Here is a 22450-nt window from a genome sequence, read left to right as displayed (position 1 = left end):
GAGCCCCCCCACCCCGCTCGCAGGGCTGCTGGCTGGAAGGAGGAGGAGGAGCACGGGGCTCCACGGAGAACGACCCTGGGCGAAGGCAGGGTCACCGTGACTTTCCCCTTGCAAGGGCCGGAGGTTGGGGGGCATCCAGGGAACACATTGTAACCGCCTCGTCCTGTCCCTCCTCAGCCAGGGCTGGAGTCCCGGGCCCTGCCTCTGGGAGAAGTGACAAGCTCAGAAGCAAGACGGAGTCACCGCAGGTAAACAGAGTTTGATTTCAGTTTCCAGGGTGAGGTATGGAAGGGTCTGTTTCCTCTGCAGCAAGTTTGGGGGTTAATGGTTTCTTTGTGATGCAAAGCTTTAGCGTCTTTCCGGGAGAGGTTTGCTTCTGGGTTCTGAGCTGGGGAGTTCTGACTTGGGTTTGGCGGCTGCTTTCCTGTGATTCACAGGGAGATGAGGTGACTCCGAGAAGCAATGCTACCCAGCAGGCACTGGGGAAGGGCTGTTGTCCCGTGGGGAGACTGCAGGTGACCTGCGGGTCGGGGTCCGCTCCAGAGCTGCCGGCAGGCCCGGTGCGGGAGGGTGTGCGTGGTGGTCGCAGCCCACCCGGCAGCCGTCTCCAGGACTGGGAGCAGAAGCAGGGGAACTGACGGTGGAGGAGGATGTTTTCTGTTTGCTCAAGTCTGACACGCCTGACCAAGGTCCACCAGCGTCATAAAGCAGCCCCTTGCGTGTGCGTGTGCGTGTGCGTGTGCGTGTGCGAGACAAGGAGAAACTGTGTTTCTTGGCAAATACTTTATGGCTGCTTCATCCCCAGATGCACCTTCCAGGTGAATGAAATGCATCTGCTCGGTGGTTTTAAGCGTTTGTCTAATACTGCATTACGTTTAGATACAATAATTATTTAGCCGATCCCTGTAGACACAAGGCTACTTCAGAAAGTTTGTGGAAAGCCGAAACTGAAAAGTAAGCTTGCCTTGGTCTGAAAGATGTTGAAACGTGTGCATGGTTTGCTCATAATAGGCGTTTTCCACGCACTCTTGGGAGGCCTTTCATGTGCACAGATTTCAGACTTTTCTTTTTGTAACAATAAAGTGAACTTTTAATTCCGCTTTCCACAGACTTTTAAAATCGGCTCATCATATAGATACTTCCGGAGTGGCTGCTGTGGGCTACTGTGCCCAGTGTTGAACGAGACCCCCATGGACCTCTGGTGAAACTGGGTTCCATGCTAGAGTATAGACAAAAGCTCGCAGATTGTCACCCTTGGTCAGGGTGAGGGGCAGGTGGGCAGGGAGGGGACATTTTGGCAGGGCTGTTTTGTGCACTGGGTTGGCGGTTGGTGACCTGGGCCCTTTCTCTTGCCTGCTGCCCACAAGCGCCTGTGTTTTATATGTATGTATACGTGTGTGTGTGTGTGTATACATGGATTTATATATAATCCTTTTAAAAACACATTAATTACAATGTTTCTTTGTTGAAAATAAAGTTTGAACATGCCAATTTTTCTCTTTTGCCTTTCATAGACTGTGTGTGAATGGGGAAATTCTTCATGGCAATGGGATACGTGGCTTCGCTTCCAGGTGGCTGGGGTCTTAGCTTCACGGCCATGCTAAGGGTGTGGCCCTGGAGTTAGTGCAAGTGGCCTGAGGCTGCTCTCTTGGAATGTGAGGGTCTCTGTCGCGTTTTCTGGTTTCCGTGGCTTGGGATGGAGTCAGTGTTTCACAAGGCATGGCCTTATTAGTTACGTAGGGGAGCGAGGTCACCTTGCAGGCCATGTGGCTGGGGAAACCCCGGCTCGGAATCTGATTTTCCAGTTTGGTGAGAGGAAGGCTTGAAGCTGAGGACTAAGTAGGACTCCACGTGTCGGAGTCCTTGGCCTGCCCTGAGCTGCGCCGTGCGCTGGAAGTTTCCAGTCTGTTCCATGGCCGACAGGCAGTCCCCCAGGCTGGCGGCGTGTCTTCTGCTTCTGCCCCATGTGTGGCCAAGTTCTGGGACTTGGAAGAGGAGCTCGTGCAGCCCTTGTGCCTTCTGGGGGAGCCCTGGTGCGGTCATCTGGGTAGTTGAGCTACATTTGATTGGATGGTACAGGACAAGGTCTTTGAAAGGTCTGGTGTGGGGGCAGGCGCCGTGGCTCAATAGGCTAATCCTCCACCTGTGGTGTCGGCACACCGGGTTCTAGTCCCAGTTAGGGCGCCGGATTCTGTCCTGGTTGCCCCTCTTCCAGGCCAGCTCTCTGCTATGGCCCGGGAGTGCAGTGGAGGATGGCCCAGGTCCTTGGGCCCTGCACCCGCATGGGAGACCAGGAAAAGCACCTGACTCCTGGCTTTGGATCAGCGCGGTGCGCTGGCCACAGCACGCTGGCTGCAGCGGCCATTGGAGGGTGAACCAACGGAAAAAGGAAAGACCTTTCTCTCTGTCTCTCTCTCTCTCACTGTCCACTCTGCCTGTCAAAAAAATAAAAAAAAAAATAAAGAAAATAAAAGAGAAAGGTCTGGTGTGGGACAAGAGGAGGCAGTTTGGGGAAAGGCATTGTTAGGACGGGAGTGGCGAGCTCTGGGTTTTAGCCCCTTCGCTGTTCTAGCCCGGCGGGAGGCCTCCGTGCACTTCCTCAAACCGTTATTTTCTCCCCCAGAAAATGGAGTTCCTGCGCACGCCGCAGGTGTCGTGGGGACGCAGACATGTTGGATCACCTGCGTCCTTCGCCCAGCCAGGTCCGCCTGCCCAGTGACTCTGCCCTGGCCATTCTGTGACCTTTCCCACTCTCGCCCTCAGACACACCAAACACCTGTCGAGCCCCCGCCAATCGCACCCAAACCGTGCCGAGCACTTCCCGTTGGTTTTGCACGTGAGGATTTGGCGGTGGCACATTTTGCCTGTGTCCCCATGCCGCCGTCTGTCCCTCCTCCGCAGGGTGTCTGCTGAAGTCCGGGCTTGGCGAAATCTGTCTGCACTCAGATTTGCGCGTGGAGCCGTGGCTGAGTGCTGCCCTGCTTGGGGGCTCCTCGTGGGTCCGGCTTTCCCCACTGGGTCTGCCTTGCTGGGGGAAGGTGTGTCTTGGTCACTTCTGCCCTACTTCTCCTGCTTTTGTAGCTGGCAACTTACCCCCATCCCTTAGCGACAGGGCTCCCACACCCCCCAGCATTTTGTTGCTTCCTTGGGGCAAGAGCTGTTCGTTTGAGGCCTGGGCAGGTGTCCCCACTGGGCACCACTGGGGCTGCCATTGCAATGGTGTTGGGAAAGCGGTGGTTGCGGTAGAAACGATTTTATTGGTAACTAAGTTTGGCAAATATTATGCATTAAATAGACTTCCAATGAGATGGCCTGAGGATCTGTGGAAATAAAATGCTGTTTCTTTTTCTTTTTAAATTATATTTATTCAAGAGACAAAGAGACAGCAAGAGCGTCATCCACTGATAACTCCCCAGATGCCCACAGTGGCCCAGGCTGAGCTGGGAACTCAGTCCAGGTCTCCAGTCGGGTGCCAGGAACCCAATCAATCACCACTGCCGCCCAGGGCTTGCGTTAGCAGGAAATTGGAATCAGGAGCCAGAGCGAGGGTTGCCCCGAGTGTTCTGACAGGGAGTGCGGGCCTCTTAACCACTGGCAGGGAAGCGGCTGCTTGGGACACCTGCACCCCCATCACAGCACTTGGCTTCAAGCCGCACCTCCACTCCCAATCCCGCTTCCTGCTCGCGCACACCTGGGAAGCGGCAGTGACGGCTCCAGCACATGGGTCCCTGTCACCTGCATGGGAGACCCAGATGGAGCTCCTGGCTCCTGGCCTTGGCCTGGCCCAGCTCCAGTTGTTGTGGGCCTTTGAGGAACGAGCCAGTGGATGTGGATAGAAGACTGATCTCTGCTTCTCCCTCGTTCTCACTCTGCCGTTTGAACAAACAAATAAATAAGTAAAAGTTCTTCTCCACTATTTCTTTCTGCAAGACCAAGGATTCAAATTCCACACAAGTGACTTGGTAGGAAAGGGATCTGGCTAGACTCTGGGGAGCTGGGATGTGCTCACACTCAGTAGGGTAAGGGCCTGCTCGGGCCTCAGTGGTGGAGATGTGTATAGAATTCAGAGAAAGCGCTGATTCGCTATCTTCTGCGTTCCAGGGCATCGGAGTTATCTGACTGCTTCTCTTTTGCTGTGTTGCTAGAGATTTTCAAAGAGGAGGGGAGAGTTCTTTGCATTGCACCGTTCAGAGACCACAGGTCAACTTTAAAGAGAGTCCTTTGGGTGGTAAGCACTGAGAGCACCACGGGGACTCATGGCTTCATGTGACTGATTTGAGACTAGAAGAGGGTTAGGTAGATGTGCACAGTAGCTCCTCTTCCTCACTTCTTTTTTATGCTTTTAAAAAACTTTTAAAAAAAATTTATTTGGAAGAGTTAGAGAGGAAGAAGCAGAAAGGGAGAGATCTTCCATCTGCTGGTTCACTCTCCAAGTAGCCGCCTCGGCCACAGCTGGGTCAGGCTGAAGCCGGGAGCCAGGAATTCGATCTAGGTCTCCCATGTGGGTGGCAGGGGGCTGAGCACTCGGACCACTTCTGCCGCTGTTCCAGGCAGGTTAGCAGGGAGCTGGATGAAAGCAGAGCAGCCAGGATTCAAGCTGTGCCCTGTATGGGATGCTGGCATCACAAGTGACAGCTGGACCCGCTACACTGCAACACCAGCCCACCTTTCTCTTTGTTAAGGGTGAGTGAGGGGGCCGGCGCTGTGGTGTAGCAGGTAAAGCCACTGCCTGCGGTATCAGCATCCCATATGGGCACCAGTTTGAGTTCCAGCTGCTCCACTTCTGATCCAGCTCTCTGCTGTGGCCTGGGAAAGGATTAGACGACAGTAGAAGTGGTGGACCCCTGCACCCATGTGGGAGACCCGGAAGAAGCTCCTGGCTCCTGGCTTCAGACTGGTGCAGCTGCAGCCATTGTGGCCCTTTGGGGAGTGAGCCAGTGGATGGAAGACTTTCTCACTCTCTCTCTCTCTCTCTCTCTCGGCCTCTGCCTCTCTGTAACTCTGCCTTTCAAATAAATAAATAAATCTTTTTTTAAAAAAACAAGAGTGAGCAAGGCGCCAGGTTGCCTTGCAGCTGTTTGTGGTGGACGGAGTCCATGGCAATGCAGTAACTGCAGTGAGGTGAGAAATCACAAGCTTCAGGAAGAGTGTCCTGGCTGTCCACAGGTGGGCGTGGGGCCGCGGCCCCTTCTTTAGAGGTCTGTGACGTCAGTGGCCGACTTACGGGAAGCAGGTGGCACAGTCGTGGAGGTGCAAGTCGGTGGTGTGCAGGCGCGGTCCCCTCTTACGCTGTGTGGACTGGGATGTTCTGGCTGGGAATTTCAGAAGCACCTCTAGGCAGCCTTCCTTACCGAACAAAGTGACGCCTACGAGGCTGCCAGTGTGACGCACGTGCCGGCCTGTGTCTAGAACGATGGGCAAGCCCGACATGTTCTAGGCTGCACTGACAGCTCGCCTACCAGGTTGGTGTTGGGTTCACCGTCCGCTCACATTCTAGTTCTGTGTCTCTTTTCTGCAGGGGAGGTTTCTGTTGTTGTTTTGGTTTGTTTTTATTTGAAAGACAGAGAGCCAGGCCGACACGGAGCCCTTCCATCCACTGTGTCCACAAGCCCTAGGGCTGGGCCAGGCCAAAGCGAGGAGCTGGGGACTCCACCTGGGTCTCCTCCATGGGTGGCAGGCACCCACGTCTTTAAGCCATTGCCTCCTAGGGTGTGCGGTAGCAGGAAGCTGGAGTGGAATTGAGGGCAGAGCTGGGACGTGACCCAGGGTTAGGTGGAATCGTGGCAGTTTGTGGAGGTTGTTTACCGCAGGAGCACAGGGGGCTCCCAGTGCCCTTGGACTTGACGGTCTCTGCCGGCCGTATTCTGCGCAGTGCTATGATCGCCTTTTCTGGTCCACTTGGAAAAGCGTTATGGAGCCTGTCCCCAGACGCAGGCGAGGGGACTGGGCCTCACCGTGCGCGCAGCCCTCGGTTCACAAGCAGGAAGGCGCCCACAAGCTCAGACCCTGACCTGCCATCTCTTCTTTCCTTTGACAGACTTGCTTGTTGAGAGCCTGTCCTGGAAAGCGAGACATTCCATTGCTGTAGTTTTCAAGACCTAAAGATAAGCACAGGGCAGGAGGATTGGCTGAAGGGTTAAGACGTAGGTCGGGACACTGCATTTCGAATAGGAGTGCCTGCATTGGAGTCCTGGCTCCACTCCCAGGTCCACCTTCCGGCAGTGTGATGGCCCAAGTGGGAAAAACTGGTTTGAGTTCCTAGCTTCGGCCTCAGCAAGATCTGTGGCAGGCACGTGGGGAGCAACCCAGTGGGTGTGAGCCTTATCTATCTGTTTTTCTCAATCTATTGCCTTGTCTTTCTCTCTGTATCTCCCAAATAAATAAGAAGCCGAATCTATTTTATTCAATGAGGAGTCCTAGAAGAGATGAGTCGTTAGAAATAAATGTTCAGGTGAAGGGCTCCAGTGCACCTAGGGTCATGGCCCCTGGAGGAAAGGGGGTGGGTGATAGCAATGGCAAAGGCACGCGGGGCTGGGAGTGCTGGTGCTGCCTGGGTCTGTGCCGGCCGCGGCGGACAGGATGTGCTGGAGGTGTGCGCACGCCCGTGCAGCTGTGAACCCTGGTGGGCCAGAGCGGCTGCAGCTCCCAGCTGGGGACAGTGGCTATGGGGGGCTGTCTGATTCCTGCCCAGGCCCAGGCCTAGACCTGTGTGGACAAAGTACAGAGTGTGCCGCGGGACACGGACCTGAGAGGACAGCGGTGCGGTGTTTTCCTGAAATCAAACACTGCCGGCTCCCCCCCCCCCTCCCCACTCCATTCTCTTTGCTCAGATGCAGCTAGCACAGGCAGCTTTAGTGTCCGGGTCAGAAGTCTAGGCGGTGGTGAATATTTAACCACATCCAAGGGCACCTGATAATCGTTAATGGCTGTGGAAGCGCAAGAGGAGCGCAAACAGGAACTCCGAGGGCAACAGAGCCAGGAGGCAGCCGTGCCCCCGTCACTTCTCCACGTGGGACAGAAAGGGCACACAGCCTGGGGGGATGAACTCAGAGGTGGGCTTTCAAAAAAATTCCGTGTTTGTCTGAGAGGCAGAGACTCAGAGACCCTCCCCTCAGCCCCCTCCATCGGCTGGCTCACTCCCCAGATGCCCAGGAGCTGAGAACTCAATCCTGTTCTCCCTCATGGGTGGCAGGGTGAACCATCACCGCTCCTTCCCGGAGCCCGCGTCAGCAGGGACTCGGACCCAGGTCCTCCAGTGTGGGCCACAGGTGCCTTAACCAGTGTCTTAACCACTGGGCTAGACACTAGCTCTCAAGGCGAGCTCTGTTGGTAAGAGAAGGAGTTTTCTGGAAGGTGTTTCAGAGAGACACCTGCTGGAATTTGATAGCAGATGTAGGACACCCTCTTCGAAGATGAGAGAGCAATGAGACCTGAGGGCCCAGAACAGAAGGGGACGCGGGCGTAGCACGTCCCCTGCCTCTTTCTCCAGGGTGCTGCCCCACCACGGCTGTGCAGGAGACCCCGAGTGGCCTCACCTGCCGCGTTCTGTCCTCAGGCCCTCACAGGCGAACCTCCTCCAGCGCTGGTTCCTGGATCCGGCCTTCACCGTCACTTTCATGAGTTCCAACTTCGCTGTCTGCCTGCTTCCCGATGTGGCCCGCCACCCTCCTGTCCCCTCCCTGAGCCTCACGCCACCGCCCTGCCCAGGCACTAGCCCCCAGCTGAGCCTCGGCGGCAGGACAAGGTGCAGCTCAGCCTCTGACGGATCTCTCCAGTGGCCCGAGCCTCAGCTTCCTCATCTGAAAACAGGGCATGCAGGCGTGTGCACAGGTGGCGGTGGGCACCATGCATGGGCCCTGTTGGTGATGGGCTCACTAGCCTCAGGCTGACTCCCCCCTCCAGGGGCTGGTGTTCTGTCTACACTGCCCCCAGTCCGGTTCTTCACTCACACTGTGCAGCTTCAGCTGTTGCAAGGACACACGCCCTTCGTCTCCACCTCAGCCCTGAGATCAGATACCTCCCAAACCACCTGCGGGGGTCGGAGCTTTGACGCTGTTCCTGCATAGCTTTACTGTGCATGTGTCCGAGGGGCGGTGTGGTATGCGGCCTTCTTAGGGGACACCCTGCAGACCGGAGGCTGAGGCACCAGTGTGCCTGGTCTTCCATCTGCTGGTTCGCACCCCAAATAGCCACAACAGCCAGGGCTGAGCCAGGCTGGAGCCAGGAGCCAGGAGCTTCTACTGGGTCTCCCACGTGGGTGCAGGGCCCCAAGGACTTGGGCCATCTTCCACTGCTTTCCCAGATGCATTAGCAGGGAGCTGGATCAGAAGTTGACATCTCCTTCCCTCCCCCACGCTGGAGCTTCTTGCTGGCAGGTGCACGGGGCTGGCAGGAGCACAGGGCTGGCCTGGGGAGGCCGTGGCTCCCACCAGGCACCCTCAGTGGAGCTTCCCTCCAGGTTGACCACACAGCACCGCGTTCACGGAGCCAGCCAGGAATTTTGTCTGTGAGGTGCTTGATGGCCGCTTGAGTCTCTGATTTGACAGATTCTGCCTTCACTTCTGTGGCTGGAGGCCATTGGTCATTCCCAAGTTCCCGCCTTTGTCCAGCAAGCATTTCCTGACTGGGCAGCCGCTGTGTAGCAGGCGCTGTCATGGGCGTGGGGAAGCAGGAGCAGGACGCAGGCACAGCTCCCTGCACCGGAAGCACCCCTCTGCATGAGGAGTGCGGACCCCCGCTGTGGTGGGAAAATCACCTGCGGCCTGCAGCCCCTAAGGGTGAGCAGAGGTCGGAGGTCGCGTCTGCGAGCCTGCACAGGGCTCGGTGGGGATGGAGGGTGCAGCTCAGTGAACATTTGTCATCAAAATTTGGAATTTCCTTCCACTCCAGGAACCAAAGGAGGGAGAGTGAGGACAGATTATCTGTGGATCTAGAACCCATTTCGGTTCTCTTGATTAAGATCTTAAGGGTATTAAGTGCTCACACTAATGCCCTGACCCCCGGGTCCGCAGAATCCCAGTCATGATTATTAGCTCTCATCACGCAGTTAGTGACCTGTGTTCAGGCAGCACTGTGCACGGCGTTACGGCGCCTGCCTGTCCTTTCCCACCGAAAAGTGGACAGGCCCTCGGGGCTGGGACTCCATCCCAGTCCCACGAGTGCGATGGCAGCCTCGGAGGCTGAGAGCGGGCTCGTGTGCACTTGAGCTCGACCCCGTTTAGCCCCGAGGAAGTGAATGAGGCACAGTATTCCCTGGACACGCACAAGCCTCTGATCCCTGCCTCCTCTGGGAGAATGGGGATGGGTCATACTGGAGTCTTCAGGTACAGGCCACTTCTCGCCTTGCCCGGACTGCAAGCCCCGTGATGTGGGGGAGGGGCTGGCTGCCAGGAGTCTGCAAACATCGCCCTCCCCCTTGGCAGGGTCAGGGCACAGGGTGCTGGGGCGCCAGCCTCCTGCCTTCCTCTGGCCCCTGGATCCCGGGCAGTGGAGAAGTGTTCCAGGCAGTCTTTCTCAGGTCAGGTTTACTGCCTGCAGCAAAGCCTATCCTCGTAAGGTGTATGGTTCTGGTCCCCGCCGCCTTCTGTGCTGGCTGCCAGCCCAGGGACATCCTCAGCCTCTAGGGCCCACCTGCACCAGGTCTGAGGTTGAGGAGTGGGCAGGGCCACGCTCCCTACAGAGCTCTGGGGGCGGTCCCTTCCTGCTTCTCCTCGCTGCCCTGGGTGACACCGACCACTCGCCCTTGGCGTTGCGTGGCTTGCAGATGGCTGCTCCTCTGCCTCTGTCTTCGCGAGAACTCCCCTCTGGGTAGCTGTGTCTGTGTCCAGATGTCCCCTTTTTATAAGGACACCTGGTGGACTCCAGTATGACCTCTGCTCCGACCTTGTTTCCAAATAAGGTCGCACGCTGAGGTTCTCCGCGCTAGGACTTGGACACATTTTTCCGGCCACCATAGCCCCTTAATGACGTCTGCAGTGTCCGTTCTGCCACACAAGGGAGCGCCTCCTCAAGCCCCAGTTCAGGCGCAGACCCTCTGGGATCCGTCACGGGGTGGCCACCCCATGGCTCCTGCCTTCAAGGTGCTCCCCATCCCTTGGCAGCTGACACTTGCTCTGTGGACCGCCAAGGCTGCCTGAGACCGGGCCAGTGTCAGGCCACGTCCCCTGAGGGTTCACCTGTGACATCCAGGACGAGGAGTCGTGACTGGAGCCCATGGGGTGAGCTGTGAGTGTAGGGACTGGGGTGCAGATGGCAGGAGTGGCCAGGCGCCCTGCCTGCCTTCTTTCTCTCCCTCGGGCTGTGGCTGCCTGGGTTGTGAGTGGGTGGAGGCCCCGTGGGACTGTCACGGCTCTGGGCCCAGACCATAGGAAGGAAGGGCACAGAGAGGGAGCTGCGTTCCAGGGGGAGGCCTTCCCTGCCGGCTTCCCCCACCCTGCTGCCGTCCCGGGGAGATTGTCCTGTTTCTTGCAGCCCGCCGGGGGCCGTGCCCTTGGCTGCTAGGATGTGGCCCTCTGCTCTGCTTGAAGCCCCCCCACGCTTTCTGGAAAGGGAACAGTTTTCCTGTTCTAACATCGTATCGGCACTCTGATTAGGAAGCCCTTAGGCAAGCAATGTTGCCTGACTCGACGGAGAATGCGCAGGTACCAGTGACGTCACTGTCCTAGACCGCACTCCGTGGGTTTTGCTGAAAAGGCCGGGCATCCTCCCTTGTGCCCCGGAAGTAAAATGGCCCGAGCTCTTGGCCGCCTCAGAGTGTGGAGCTGGCTGGGCTGCCGGCGGCGGGGGAGGGAGCACCAGCTCAGCAGTGGCTCAGGGCAAGTCTGGAGGACTCCATGAGAGGCTGGACAAAGTCTGATGGTGGAGGACTCCATGAGAGGCTGGACAAAGTCTGATGGTTCGTTCGTCTGGGCGGTGGGGCGCTCACAAGGTCGTGAGGAGGTGCCGCAGTGTGGAGGGGGCAGACGCCTGACATTTGGGGCCACTTGGGGGCCACTTTGTCCCTGGGGTCTGGTCAGTCTATGGAAGAAACGGCCTGAGTAGCAGTTTCATGGTGAGGAACAAAACTGGTGTGTGAAGCCCCCCACAGAGAGGGCAGACCCTGGTTTCCCCCATACTCTGGGTTCAGACCTCAAAAAAGCTGCACCCGGAGTACAGGTGACCTGGATAACCCGGCGCAGGGTCCACATGGGCAGGGCCTACAGTCCAGTCCTGACCCATTGCAGCCCTGCAGTTGGGTGAAGGCGGTCTCACATCACTAGGGCCTCAGACCCCTGGCAGAAGCAAATCAGTGTTCTTTGCAGAGCTTATCATGGGCTTCTAAGAACTGCTTAGTATGTTAGAAAACTTATTTGAGAGGCAGAGAGACGGGTAGAGATTGCCTATACACTGGCTCACTCTCCAGATGCCCACGGTGGCTGGGGTCGGGCTGGGCTGAAGGCCGGAGCCAGGAATTCAGTCCCGGTCTCCCAGGTGGGTGGCAGGGGCCCGGTCACCTGCGCCATTACTGTGGCCTCCCATTGTCTGCATTAGCAGGACACTGGGGTCAGGAGGGAGAGCTGGGAGTCAGACCAGGTGGTCTGATAATGGGATGTGGCATCTTAACCACTAGGCTAAACGTCCCTTCCCTAAGGACAGCTTTCTAGTACATGGTGCCCTCACTTTGCACAGTTGCATTGTGCAGGAAGTTCAGTTTCCTCAGTTTACTTAGCAACACCTGTCCCCCGCTCCCTGACAACACAGCCCAAATTTCAGTCCTCAGGTGCCCCCGCTGGCTCCCAGTCCACCAATTGCCATACAGATAACATGCGCATCCACATCATAGGCAGTGGCCAGTCACATCGCTTCTTTCAGACTTGGACTGAGATTGGTCCCTGAGCCTGTCAGTCAGGCCACACACAGGCTGCATCACATGGGTTGGGCTGTCTCCTTGTCTCCCAGTGATAAACTTAGGAACTTGGAGGAGCAGGGGCGGGCCATGGCCTAGCAGTTAAGGTGCCTTCTGTGATACCAGCGGCCCTTGTAGTGCTTGGGTTCAATTCCCAGCTCTGGCTCCTGATTCCAGTTTCCTGCTAACACAGACTGAGAGGCAGCTGGGATGGCTCAAGTTGTTGGGTCCCTGCCATCCACATGAGAAACCTGGATCAAGTTCCTGGTTTCTGGCTTCAGTCCCTTCTCCTCCTCCACATTTGGGCGTTTGGGCATTGAAACAGTATATGGGAACTCTTTCTGTTTCTCTTCTGTGTGTCTGGATGCCTCTCAAATAAGTGGAAAAAATATCTCAAATAAGTGGAAAAATATCTTTTTTTTTTTTTTTTTAAGTAGAGGAACAAAAGAAGAATTGGCCCAAAAGACGAGAATGTAGCAAATGGGAGTGCACACTCAGCCTGGTGGGGAACGCACTGGTTTAAGACCCCTGCGTTCCACATCAGGGTGCCTGGCTTCGATTCCTGGCTCTGTTCCTGACTCGAGCTTCCTGCTGGGGCCGACCTCGGTGATGATGGCTCGAGGAATCGGGTGCCTGCCACTCGTGGCAGATCTGGATCTGGGTTGAGTTCACAGCTCCAGCTTCTGCCTTGGCCCAGCCCTTGCCCTTTGGGGCACATGGGAAGTGAACCAGCAGATGAGAGCTCTGTCTGACTCTGTCTTATACATAAATATTTTTAAAAAGAGAGTAGCAAAAAATAACCAGCAGGTTATAATGCAAGAAGTAAAATTAGACTTGAGCACAAGTGGAGTTACAGAAAGAGCTGTGTTGCTAGTGCAGGTTGCTGCGCAGTGACGGTCACCCGTCACATAGCTGAGGAAGCTGGCTGTGTTCTTTACCTTTTACCCTTGGAGATGGAGCAGTGGAAGTGATCCCACTGCACTGTGCAGGAGCTTATAGAGATAACGCATGGCGCTGAAAGTGCAAAGGATGCGAGGTCGGAAGATGAGACTGAAAAGGGAGGCTGACTGCTCGAGAAGGTGCCGAGAAGGTGCTCGCTCCGGCTCGCAGGTGACGCGGTGGGAAGAGGCAGTGCCTCAATCAAGCTGCTGTCGTGAAGTTTTTACGGAAGACTGGAGAGCCTGGATTCTCAGAACTTCTGATCTTTTAGGTTACAACGTACCGAGTATGAGTTTTACTTGACTTTTTTATTTCCCTGTGCATTTACAGCCAATAATAAAGGTTCTAAATATTTTAACAGAAAAATTTAAGTTGTAATTTCCCCCGTGGATTGTTAAAATCATGCTCCACATTTCTGCTAACGTGATCCTTCCTGTGCGTCAGGACTGTAATGATGACCACCCAGCAAAATCAGCCAAGTGTGGGAGGGAAGAAGACCCCTGAACCAGCAGAAAAACAGGTGGTTTTTAGTCACAGGCCCACGTGACTCTAAATATTAGGCTTAGAAGACATGATCTCTGAATTCAAGAAGAATTCAAGAAGATGAAAGATAAGAGAACTTTTTAAAATTTGAGAAATAGAGTGACAGAGAAAGCTCCCATCCACCGATTCACTCCCCCAGAGACTCACAAAGGCCAGTGCCATGCTAGCCCAAGTCCTGGAGCCAGGGCCTCAGTCTAGGCCTCCCACGTGAATGGACAGGGACTCAGTCACTTAAACCATCACCTGCTACCTCTCAGAGTCTGCATCATCAGGAAGCTGGAGCTGGGAGCCAGAGCTGGGATACGAACCCGGGTACTCCAAAATAGGATATAGGCATGCTAACCAGTGTCTTAAGTGCAAGGCCAAACACTTACCCTGAGACTGAGAATTTTGGTAGAACACCAGAAATTCTATTTTTAAAAGAGACATGGATTTGAAAATAAACAAATAGAAATGACATAGCTAAAAAGTACAAAAAATAGAAATTACAAAATTATATGCTCTATGAATGTATAAAACAGCAGATACAACTACAGAGAGAATTGGTGAATTGGAAGGCAGACCATAAAAAATTAGGTAAAATAAGGCACAGAGACAAAGGGATGGAAGTGCAAATGTATACTGAAGAATTCTACCCTACATATAGTTGAAACCCTGGGAGGAGGAAGAAGGAAAGGGGCAGAAGCAAATGTGAAGAGATAGTGCCTGAAGTTTTTTCCATTACTGATGGGAGACCCCAAGTCACAAATACAAGACTCTTAAAACTCTAAAGCAGAATTTAAAAAAATCCAAACCTAAATAAATTATAGTAAAATTGCTGAAAAAAATAAGCAGAGATAATCTCAAAAAAGCTAGAAGTCAAAAGAATAGACATTACCTTCAAAGGGGCAACAATGGACAGAGAACTCACTCCTGAATGGGAACAATGGAAGTCAGAGACGGTGAGAAAGGTTTTCAGTGTGTGAGTGTTGGGTAAATTCTTAAAAAGTAATCATACTTCAAATGATGAGATGCTTCTGTATTTATATCAGACCTGTACATTAAAATCCACAAAACATTATGAGGGAAATTTTAAACCTGAACAAGTGGCAACTTATACCACACTCTTCACTGTCATTAAAATGGCCATTGTCCCCTAAAATCACCCCCAGATTCATAGCAGCTGAAGTCATATCTCAGCATGCCTGTTTGTGGAATTTGACAACTGATTCTAAGCTTTGTGTGGAAAGGCAAAGGTCTGAGAGTAACTAAATGACTTTGAAAAAGAGCAAAGTACTTGGAGAACTTAGGCAAATCAAGGATTTTTATCAAGCCACAGTAATCTAGACAGCATGGTGTTGATATTAAAATAAACAGATGAGTGGGACAGAAGAACAAGTCTAGAAACAGGCCCACATGTAGGTGGTCAGTTGATCTTGAGTCAAGTGTCAAGTCATTTCAGTGGGGAAAGATAATCTTTTCCACAAATGATGCTGGGCCCACCCTCATCTCACATCACATAGAAAAAAATAATTACTATATACAAATGTTATTATATAGCATGTTATATTAATTTGTAATAATGCATTATCATATAATAATTACCACTGCTGTTATGGCAATGGTAACATATGGCAATGGTTCATAGAGTTAGAACCATAAACTTTCCAGAAAAATTTCTTAAATATGATTGAAAAAGCATGAACTATAAAAAGATGGTCATCATCAAAATCATAAATGTTTGCTCATAAAAATGTAAAAAAATGAGAAGTCAAGCCAGAGACTTGGATAAAAATAATCACAAAGCACATAGCTGATGAAGGAAATAAGCAAAGAATTCTTCCCATTCAATAATAATACACAGCCAAATTAAAAATGAGTGGAAATTTTGGCCAGTGCTGCGGCTCAATAGGCTAATCCTCCGCCTGCAGCACCGGCACACTGGGTTCTAGTCCCGGACAGGGCACCGGATTCTGTCCCGGTTGCCCCTCTTCCAGGCCAGCTCTCTGCTGTGGCCCGGGAGTGCAGTGGAGGATGGCCCAAGTGCTTGGGCCCTGCACCCCGTGGGAAACCAGGAGAAGCACCTGGCTCCTGGCTTTGGATCAGCGTGGTGCGCCGGCCGCAGTGTGCTGGCCACAGCGGCATTGGAGGGTGAACCAATGGTAAAGGAAGACCTTTCTCTCTGTCTCTCTCTCTCACTGTCCACTCTGCCTGTCAAAAAAATAAATGAGTGGAAATTTTGAACTAATTCTCTGATAAAGGACATGTTGTGTGAGTGGGTGGCAGGTAAGCACCTGAAAAGGTGTTCAATGACACTGGCTTTCAGGCGGCTGCAAACCAATAGTAGTAGGTAGCACCTGTTAGTGGAGAGCACCACTACACACCCACTAGAATGGCTAGGCAACTGACCAATGGGGTATGATCATGTGGACAGAGAACACTCATACATTGCTGAGGGCAGTGTAAAGCATACGAGCCACTTTAGAAAAATTTTGGCCACTTACATTATTAACAAAAATATTGTTTACTGGAGAACTCAACACTCAAACATTTGTATAAGGCCTTTTTATCCCAGTGTATTGGAGAATACTTTGCTAACCCAATCCTATCACCAAAATCCAAGATGTAATTCATGGATGCTATGACAACCCTCTTCTAGATTGAAATTCAGAAGCATGAAAACTGAAAAGCCAATGTATAAGCATGACTTCCAACTAAATGGCATTCTGGAAAGGCAAAACTATGGAGACAGTGAAAAGACCAGTGTTTGCCAGTGACTCAGAGGGAGGGAGGGAGAGACGAAGAGTTAGAATACAGGCATTTTTAGGGCAGTGAAACACTCTGAATGATACAATGATCATCTTATACATCTGTCAAAACCCATAGAATTTACAACACAAAGAGTGAACCCTAATGAAAACTGTGGACTTTAATTAATAGTAATATATCAGCACTGGCTCTTCAGTGATAACCGATGCCCCTCCCCAGTGCAAAAAGGCAGTAATGAGAAAGCTGTGGTGGGAGTGAGGAAGAGGTGGGAGTGCTATACTTTCTGTTCAGTTTTTCTGTAAAACTGAAACTGCTCTAAATAATAAAAGTCAATTAATTAAAGATTAAAAGTGTATATATTAGGCTGCCGCCACGGCTCACTTGGCTAATCCTCCACCTGTGGTGCCAGCACCCCAGGTTCTAGTCCTGGTTGGGGTGCTGGATTCTGTCCCGGTTGCTCCTCTTCCAGTTCAGCTCTCTGCTGTGGCCCGGGAAGGCAGTGGAGGATGGCCCAAGTGCTTGGGCCCTGCACCCACATGGGAGACCAGGAGGAAGCACCTGGCTCCTGGCTTCAGATTGGCGCAGCATGCCAGCCATAGCAGCCATTTGGGGGGTGAACCAACGGAAGGAAGACCTTTCTCTCTGTCTCTCTCTCACTGTCTAACTCTGCCTGCCTCCCCCCCCAAAAAAAAGTGTATATATTATATACCTAGGAATAAGCCTTAAAAAGATAGGTCAGATCTTTACTCAGAAAACTGACCACATTATCAAGAGAAATACAGCCCAAAGAAACAGATATACCATATTCATGGAAGGGACCATTCAGTGCTGGAAAGATGCCATGCTAGGGATCTGAAAGTGATGCCCAGCACGTGCAGATGTCTGACATGTTGACTTGACACACACAGCTAATGGCAGACTATGTAAGTCACTGGGAAGCCCCCTCCCTTCAAGAACTTCATGGCAGAAGGTTCCCTCTTTCTATGAAACAGCTTGCTTCTGTTTGCATGTGTCCTTGTTTCTTTCAGAAAGAGTTTGTTCTGTGGTCAGCTCTTGTCCTTTCATCACTGGTAGCAGCTGTGGACAGGCTCCTTCCACAGGTTCATGACTTGAGATGAGAGTTGCGGGCGAGACAGGGAACAATGTTCAGAATTCATTATCCATATTTGACTCATTGATTCAGCAGTGACCACCTGCCTTGTGGGGGCAGAGGGCACTGTCAGAGGGGAATTCTGCCTCAAGGAGTTAGTGATTAGTTGGCCAGAAGGGCAACAGTCAGTACCTGTGCAATTCAGAGGAGAAACCAGGTTCTTCCAGCCAGGGGGTCAGGGGGACTTTTGGGAGAAGTACTTGAGCTTCCTCTTGAATGTGTGAGAATGGGTGGCCTGCCAAGGTGGAAGGAATGGTGTGAGGTATGGAGGCGGGAAAACATGGGGAGGGTCTGGCAAATGCAGGGCGGTTTATTTTGGCCAAAGTACAGGTGTGCTGAGGGAAGTGGAGAGAAGATTTCATTCTTTCAGGATCACACATCATCGGATATTTACTGAGCGCCTTCTCTGTGCCAGGCATCGTTCTAAGCATGGGGATGCAGCTGTGAGCACAAACCCACAAACACCTGTTCTCATGGTGGAGAGGAGGTAGATAATGAGCAGGCCCTGTGTTTGTGACTTGATGTGTTGCAAGGTGCCAGGTGCAGCAAGAAGAGCAGGCAAAGAGCAGGTGAGGGGTCAGGAGCCCGGGAAAGGTGAGGGCACCACAAGGATGTCCAAGTTGGCCAGGCGAGGAGGAATTACATGTTGGGGAGGGCTAGACGTAGGCCAGGCGTGAGCTCAGCAGAGCAGAAGTGATTATAGGAGAGCCCTGGCAGAGTGGGCCGCCGGCCAAGCTCACTGGAGGATCAAAGAGGAGGTGTGACTGCAGGACTGTCCTCGAGAGGGAGACACATTGCCCTGGGTAGATGTGGCACAGGTCACCCTGGAGGCCTCGGGCCATTGTGAGGTCTCAGCTGCAGAGTGAGGTGGGTGGGATTCTGGCATCTGCTCTGATTTAGCTGCTGAAAGACTCCCTGTGGCTGGTGTCAGGGTCAAGGGCAGAGCCACAGGTTGGTGATGAGGCCAACAGGGCTTACTGAGGGCCTGGGCTGGGCCTGGCAAGCAAGGCAGTGAAGTAGGAAGGTGCTGCACTGCCTGGGGACACAGTGGCCTTGACTTTGGGTCCAGTCTGGCTGCTGAGCAGCTGCCTCACCTTGGTGACGTCTCTTTCCTTACCTGCAAATCCAGGTACTTGGAAGCATGCTCCTCAGAGGAGTCCCTCTGAAGGAGGAAGAATGATCAGAGCCTTCCTTCCGGATGATGAACCTGGCAGCTGCGCAGAAGACTCTTGGGAGAGGAGACAATAGGCGCTGGAGGCGGGGGTTGGGGGATGAGGGGCCGGGCCGGAAGGAACGATGCTGTGAGCTCAGGTGGCCGCAGCCAGATGGAGCCCAAAGCGTGGATGTGAGTCACTGGAAAAGAAAACAGCCTTTGCAAACCAAGCGGTCCCAAGGTCTGTAGCTGTCACTGTGTGTAGACATGAAAGATTGAGGTCACAGCAGGGCATATTAGGACCGAGGCATGTCCACCACTGTTATGGCCCCAGAGACCGCTGCCTGCAGACAGGGTGACCACAGGGCACCTGCTGACAAGAAACGCTGCTGCTCCTGCTGTGGGCCCAATGTGGTTGCGTCATCAGTGACCCCAGGAGCCTGAGTGTCTCCTTGAGGGCCTCAGTGCTGGGTCTTCCCAGTCAACCTGTGGCAGTTTTCCTGTTTCTCTTGTTTTCATGTCGGGCTTTCCTTTATAAGCAGAGAGTTGCATTTTTTGCTTTAATAGCTTGCTTCTGTTCCCTTAGTGTTCTTGTCTCTTTAAGTCGTGTTTCTCCTTGTTTCTCCAGGGCAGGGTTTGTTCCACGGTCAGCTCCTGAAGTGTAGGATCGGTGTGACCAGGCAGACACTGTAGCTGTTCCTTTCACACTCTTATGTGGGGGTTTACGGATGATGATGTTTTTAGAGTTCTTTGATTTGTCATGTTAAATCAGCAAGGAAGCTAAATAGCTCTGGGAACCACTAGTTCCAAATAGGAGAGCCGTGTTCGCACTTCCAGCTGGTGGACAAAGCCCAGAGCGCGTACATCACTGCAGAGGCCAGGAGCCTGGTTGGGAACCAAGTTTCAGAGTGGGATGTGAGACACCTTGAGGTGGAGGTTCCAAATGAGTTCTTCCACACAGAGTCCTATTGGACCCAAGTCACTTCCAGGAGGTGGTCAGGCAGTGTCTACATTCTGTTTAAAGGAGGAGAGCTGGAACTGTTTGTGTTAAAAATGCCATCGTCATGTACGATACAAGCTGTGGAAGTGGCTTGGGTTAAAAGGGAATGGCCACGACATGCAGTCCCTCACCTTCAACTGGATCCTGCATTGGAGGGGGCAGAGTGCCCTCAAGGACAGAGCTGGGCCAGCTGACAGAATTTCAGAGTGAGTGGAGAGCATTGATTCTCTGATGCCTCTGCTAACACTGGGGAGCATAGCACCGTGTGTAGGAGAACATCCTTATGCTTAAGGAACGTGCAGTTCAGTACTTATGGGAACGGGGCAAAGCTCACACTCAAATACCTACACACATTTGGATGGTGCTTTGAAAAGCTTGTGGGAACATGGAATTAAAATAAATTATTTTGTTGCAAAAATATTGAAATTCATGCATAGTATGCATATTCCATCATTTTTTTTATTTGAAAGGCAGAGAGACAAAAAGACTAAGCTCCCATCTGCTGGTTCACTCCTTAAATGCCCAGAAAGGCCAGGCCTGAGCTGAGCTGAAGCTGGGAGCTAGGAACTCAATCCAACGGCAGGGACCTGACTCCTTGGAGCATCACACCACCTCTCAGGGTCTTCTTTGGCAGGAAGCTGGAGTCGGGGCTGGAACCAAGAATGGAGCCCAGGCATTATGATACAGAATATGGCTGTCTTAACCCCTATCATAACCACTGTGTCAGCGCCTGTCTTTCCCTAATCTCTTGGAAGGCCCTTTGGCTGCATGCATGTCAGAATTCAGAATTTTTGGCACCAAAATGAACTTTTGCATTGCATTTTCCCAAACTCCTTAAAGTGCCCTCGTGTGTGTGCACATTCATACCTATGAAGAGAGAGCAAACAGGGTGGCTGGCAGCCATCATGAAAGCAGGCATGATGCTGTTTATGCTATTTTTTGTTCTTCATGTTTCTGTGAGATTACCTCCACATTAAAAGTCAAAAAGCAAACAAACAGGGCAATTTATATAAGATACATCCCTGCTGCATTTATTGCCGTGTTTGGATTCTGAAAGCAGCAGATCAGAACACATGGGTAGCAGATCACCTGTTCGTAAAATATCATTCCTCTTTTACCTTCCTCTAGGCACTTTTTCTAAAAATTAAATTTTTTTAAAAATTAAATTCCCAACAATTCTGAGATGGTTGTAAGTTCACATGCAGCTTTACTACATACTACAAGGGGCAGGCATCTGGCCCAGGGGCTACAATGGCCACAGTCCTGGGACAGGCATCTGGTGTAGTTCTTTTTTTTTTTTTTTTGATAGGCAGAGTGGACAGTGTGAGAGAGAGAGAGACAGAGAGAAAGGTCTTCCTTTACCGTTGGTTCACCCTCCAATGGCCGCTGCGGCCGGCACACCACGCTGATCCAAAGCCAGGAGCCAGGTGCTTCTCCTGGTCTCCAATGTGGGTGCAGGGTCCAAGCACTTGGGCCATTCTCCACTGCACTCCCGGGCCACAGCAGAGAGCTGGACTGGAAGAGGGGCAACCGAGACACAATCCAGTGCCCCAACCAGGACTAGAACCTGGTGTGCCAGTGCCGCAGGTGGAGGATTAGCCTAGTGAGCCGCGGTGCCGGCCAGTTCATAAGATGTTGCTTGGGTGCCCACATCTCATGTGGGTGTGCCTGAGTGTGAGTCTCAACTCCATTCCTGATTCCAGCTTCCCATTAATGCACACCCTGGGAGGCATCTGGTGATGGTTCAAGTACTTGGGTCCCTACCACCTTTTGTGGGCATCCTGGATTGTTTCTGGCTCTTGGCTTCAGCCTGGTCTGACACCAGCCATTGTTGGCATCTGGGGAGTGGACCAGCAGATGGGAGCTCACTCTGTGTCTCTCTGCCTCTCGAATGAATGAATGAATGAATGCAGAGATATCTGCAGTACTCTATTGTTGCTGTGGATTCTTTCTGAGAGAAGCACGATGGGGGCAAGAGGCACGGAGTCACGACACAGACGCTGGGAGTCAGGTGAAAGTGGGCTAGAGGCGAGCAGCTTGCAGACTCTTTTATTTCAGTTGGTGCAGCAGCTTATATAGCTGAGGCAGCCAATCCAGTCAAGGGGCGGTTTATGCCCTAACCAATCACTGCCTATTGCCAGGCAGGCTCCTTTGCCAGGTGGGTTCCGAAGTCATTCCCGAGTAACTGACGCTTGCTTGCCAGTGCCCCCTTGGCACAGCCTTCTCATTCCACCACATTTCCCCCTTTTTGTTTATTTTTGAGCAACGGGAGGTATGATCCTTGGCCATACCATTGTTGACACCGTTCCATGTTGTCTCTGTACTTGGCTGTGCCTTTCTTAGGTTGTCCCCCAGGGGATCTTACCCGTCATTGACTAACCAGTCCTCAAAATGGGAAACCACAGGAGTGCTTGCTCAGATGGGGGTAGGAATGAGGAACAACGGTAATCAGGAATGCTGTGACCACACGCAGGCTGTGGGCCGTTTGAGTGGCTTACCAGAGCAAATGGGGGTATAATGCAATAGCGGATGTGGCTGTGGGCAGTTCCTCAGGGCAGGATGATAGGGCAGCAGCTTGACAATCGGTAGCAGGTGTGTCCACTAACAAGGTGGACTCTCAGTCTTGTTCAGCTGGTTCTGGTTGACTGTCAGTTGCAGGCTTTATGTTTCTGGCTGGTACCCAAATGGGCTGTCCCACAATCTCTGGAAAGACACAGGCATATCCTCGGCTCTTGGTTAGCAGAAGCCTTTTTATGGGCGTTGGTATCTAGGGCCTGAATTCTGCATTCGCTCCAAGATTAAAGGCAAACATGCAGGTGGGATGGGGTCTAATGGCCGCCCTGAGAGCCTGGGGTGCCTGGGGACTGCCACAAATGTGGGGATCCTCACTAGGTGCGGATGGGATGACCTCACATGGGTTATCGCCTCGAGTTCGTCTAAGTTCATCCTATGGGTATTTGGTGGGTGGCTGACTAGGCATTGCTGCGTTGTCTGCTGTCATGTCATTTTCACTGTCAGAGATCTCTCTCCCCA

General features: G+C 52.6%; 1 protein-coding gene across 8 annotated transcripts in view; it reads left to right on the top strand.

The window, feature by feature from the left end:
* PPARA (peroxisome proliferator activated receptor alpha) overlaps positions 1–22450 on the top strand; it is a 69424-nt gene that overhangs the window by 916 nt on the left and 46058 nt on the right. For all 8 annotated transcript variants that reach the window (XM_062202694.1, XM_062202690.1, XM_062202693.1 and 5 more), the window contains exon 2: positions 178–248. The gene's annotated coding sequence lies outside the window, so the exon portion shown is untranslated. The remainder of the gene's footprint in view (positions 1–177; positions 249–22450) is intronic.

Source organism: Lepus europaeus, chromosome 10 (assembly GCF_033115175.1).
Source record: "Lepus europaeus isolate LE1 chromosome 10, mLepTim1.pri, whole genome shotgun sequence".
In the NCBI taxonomy this organism is placed as follows: domain Eukaryota; kingdom Metazoa; phylum Chordata; class Mammalia; order Lagomorpha; family Leporidae; genus Lepus; species Lepus europaeus.
The sequence above is the reverse complement of the archived record's forward strand: the minus strand, read 5'-3'. Positions and strand labels throughout refer to the sequence as shown.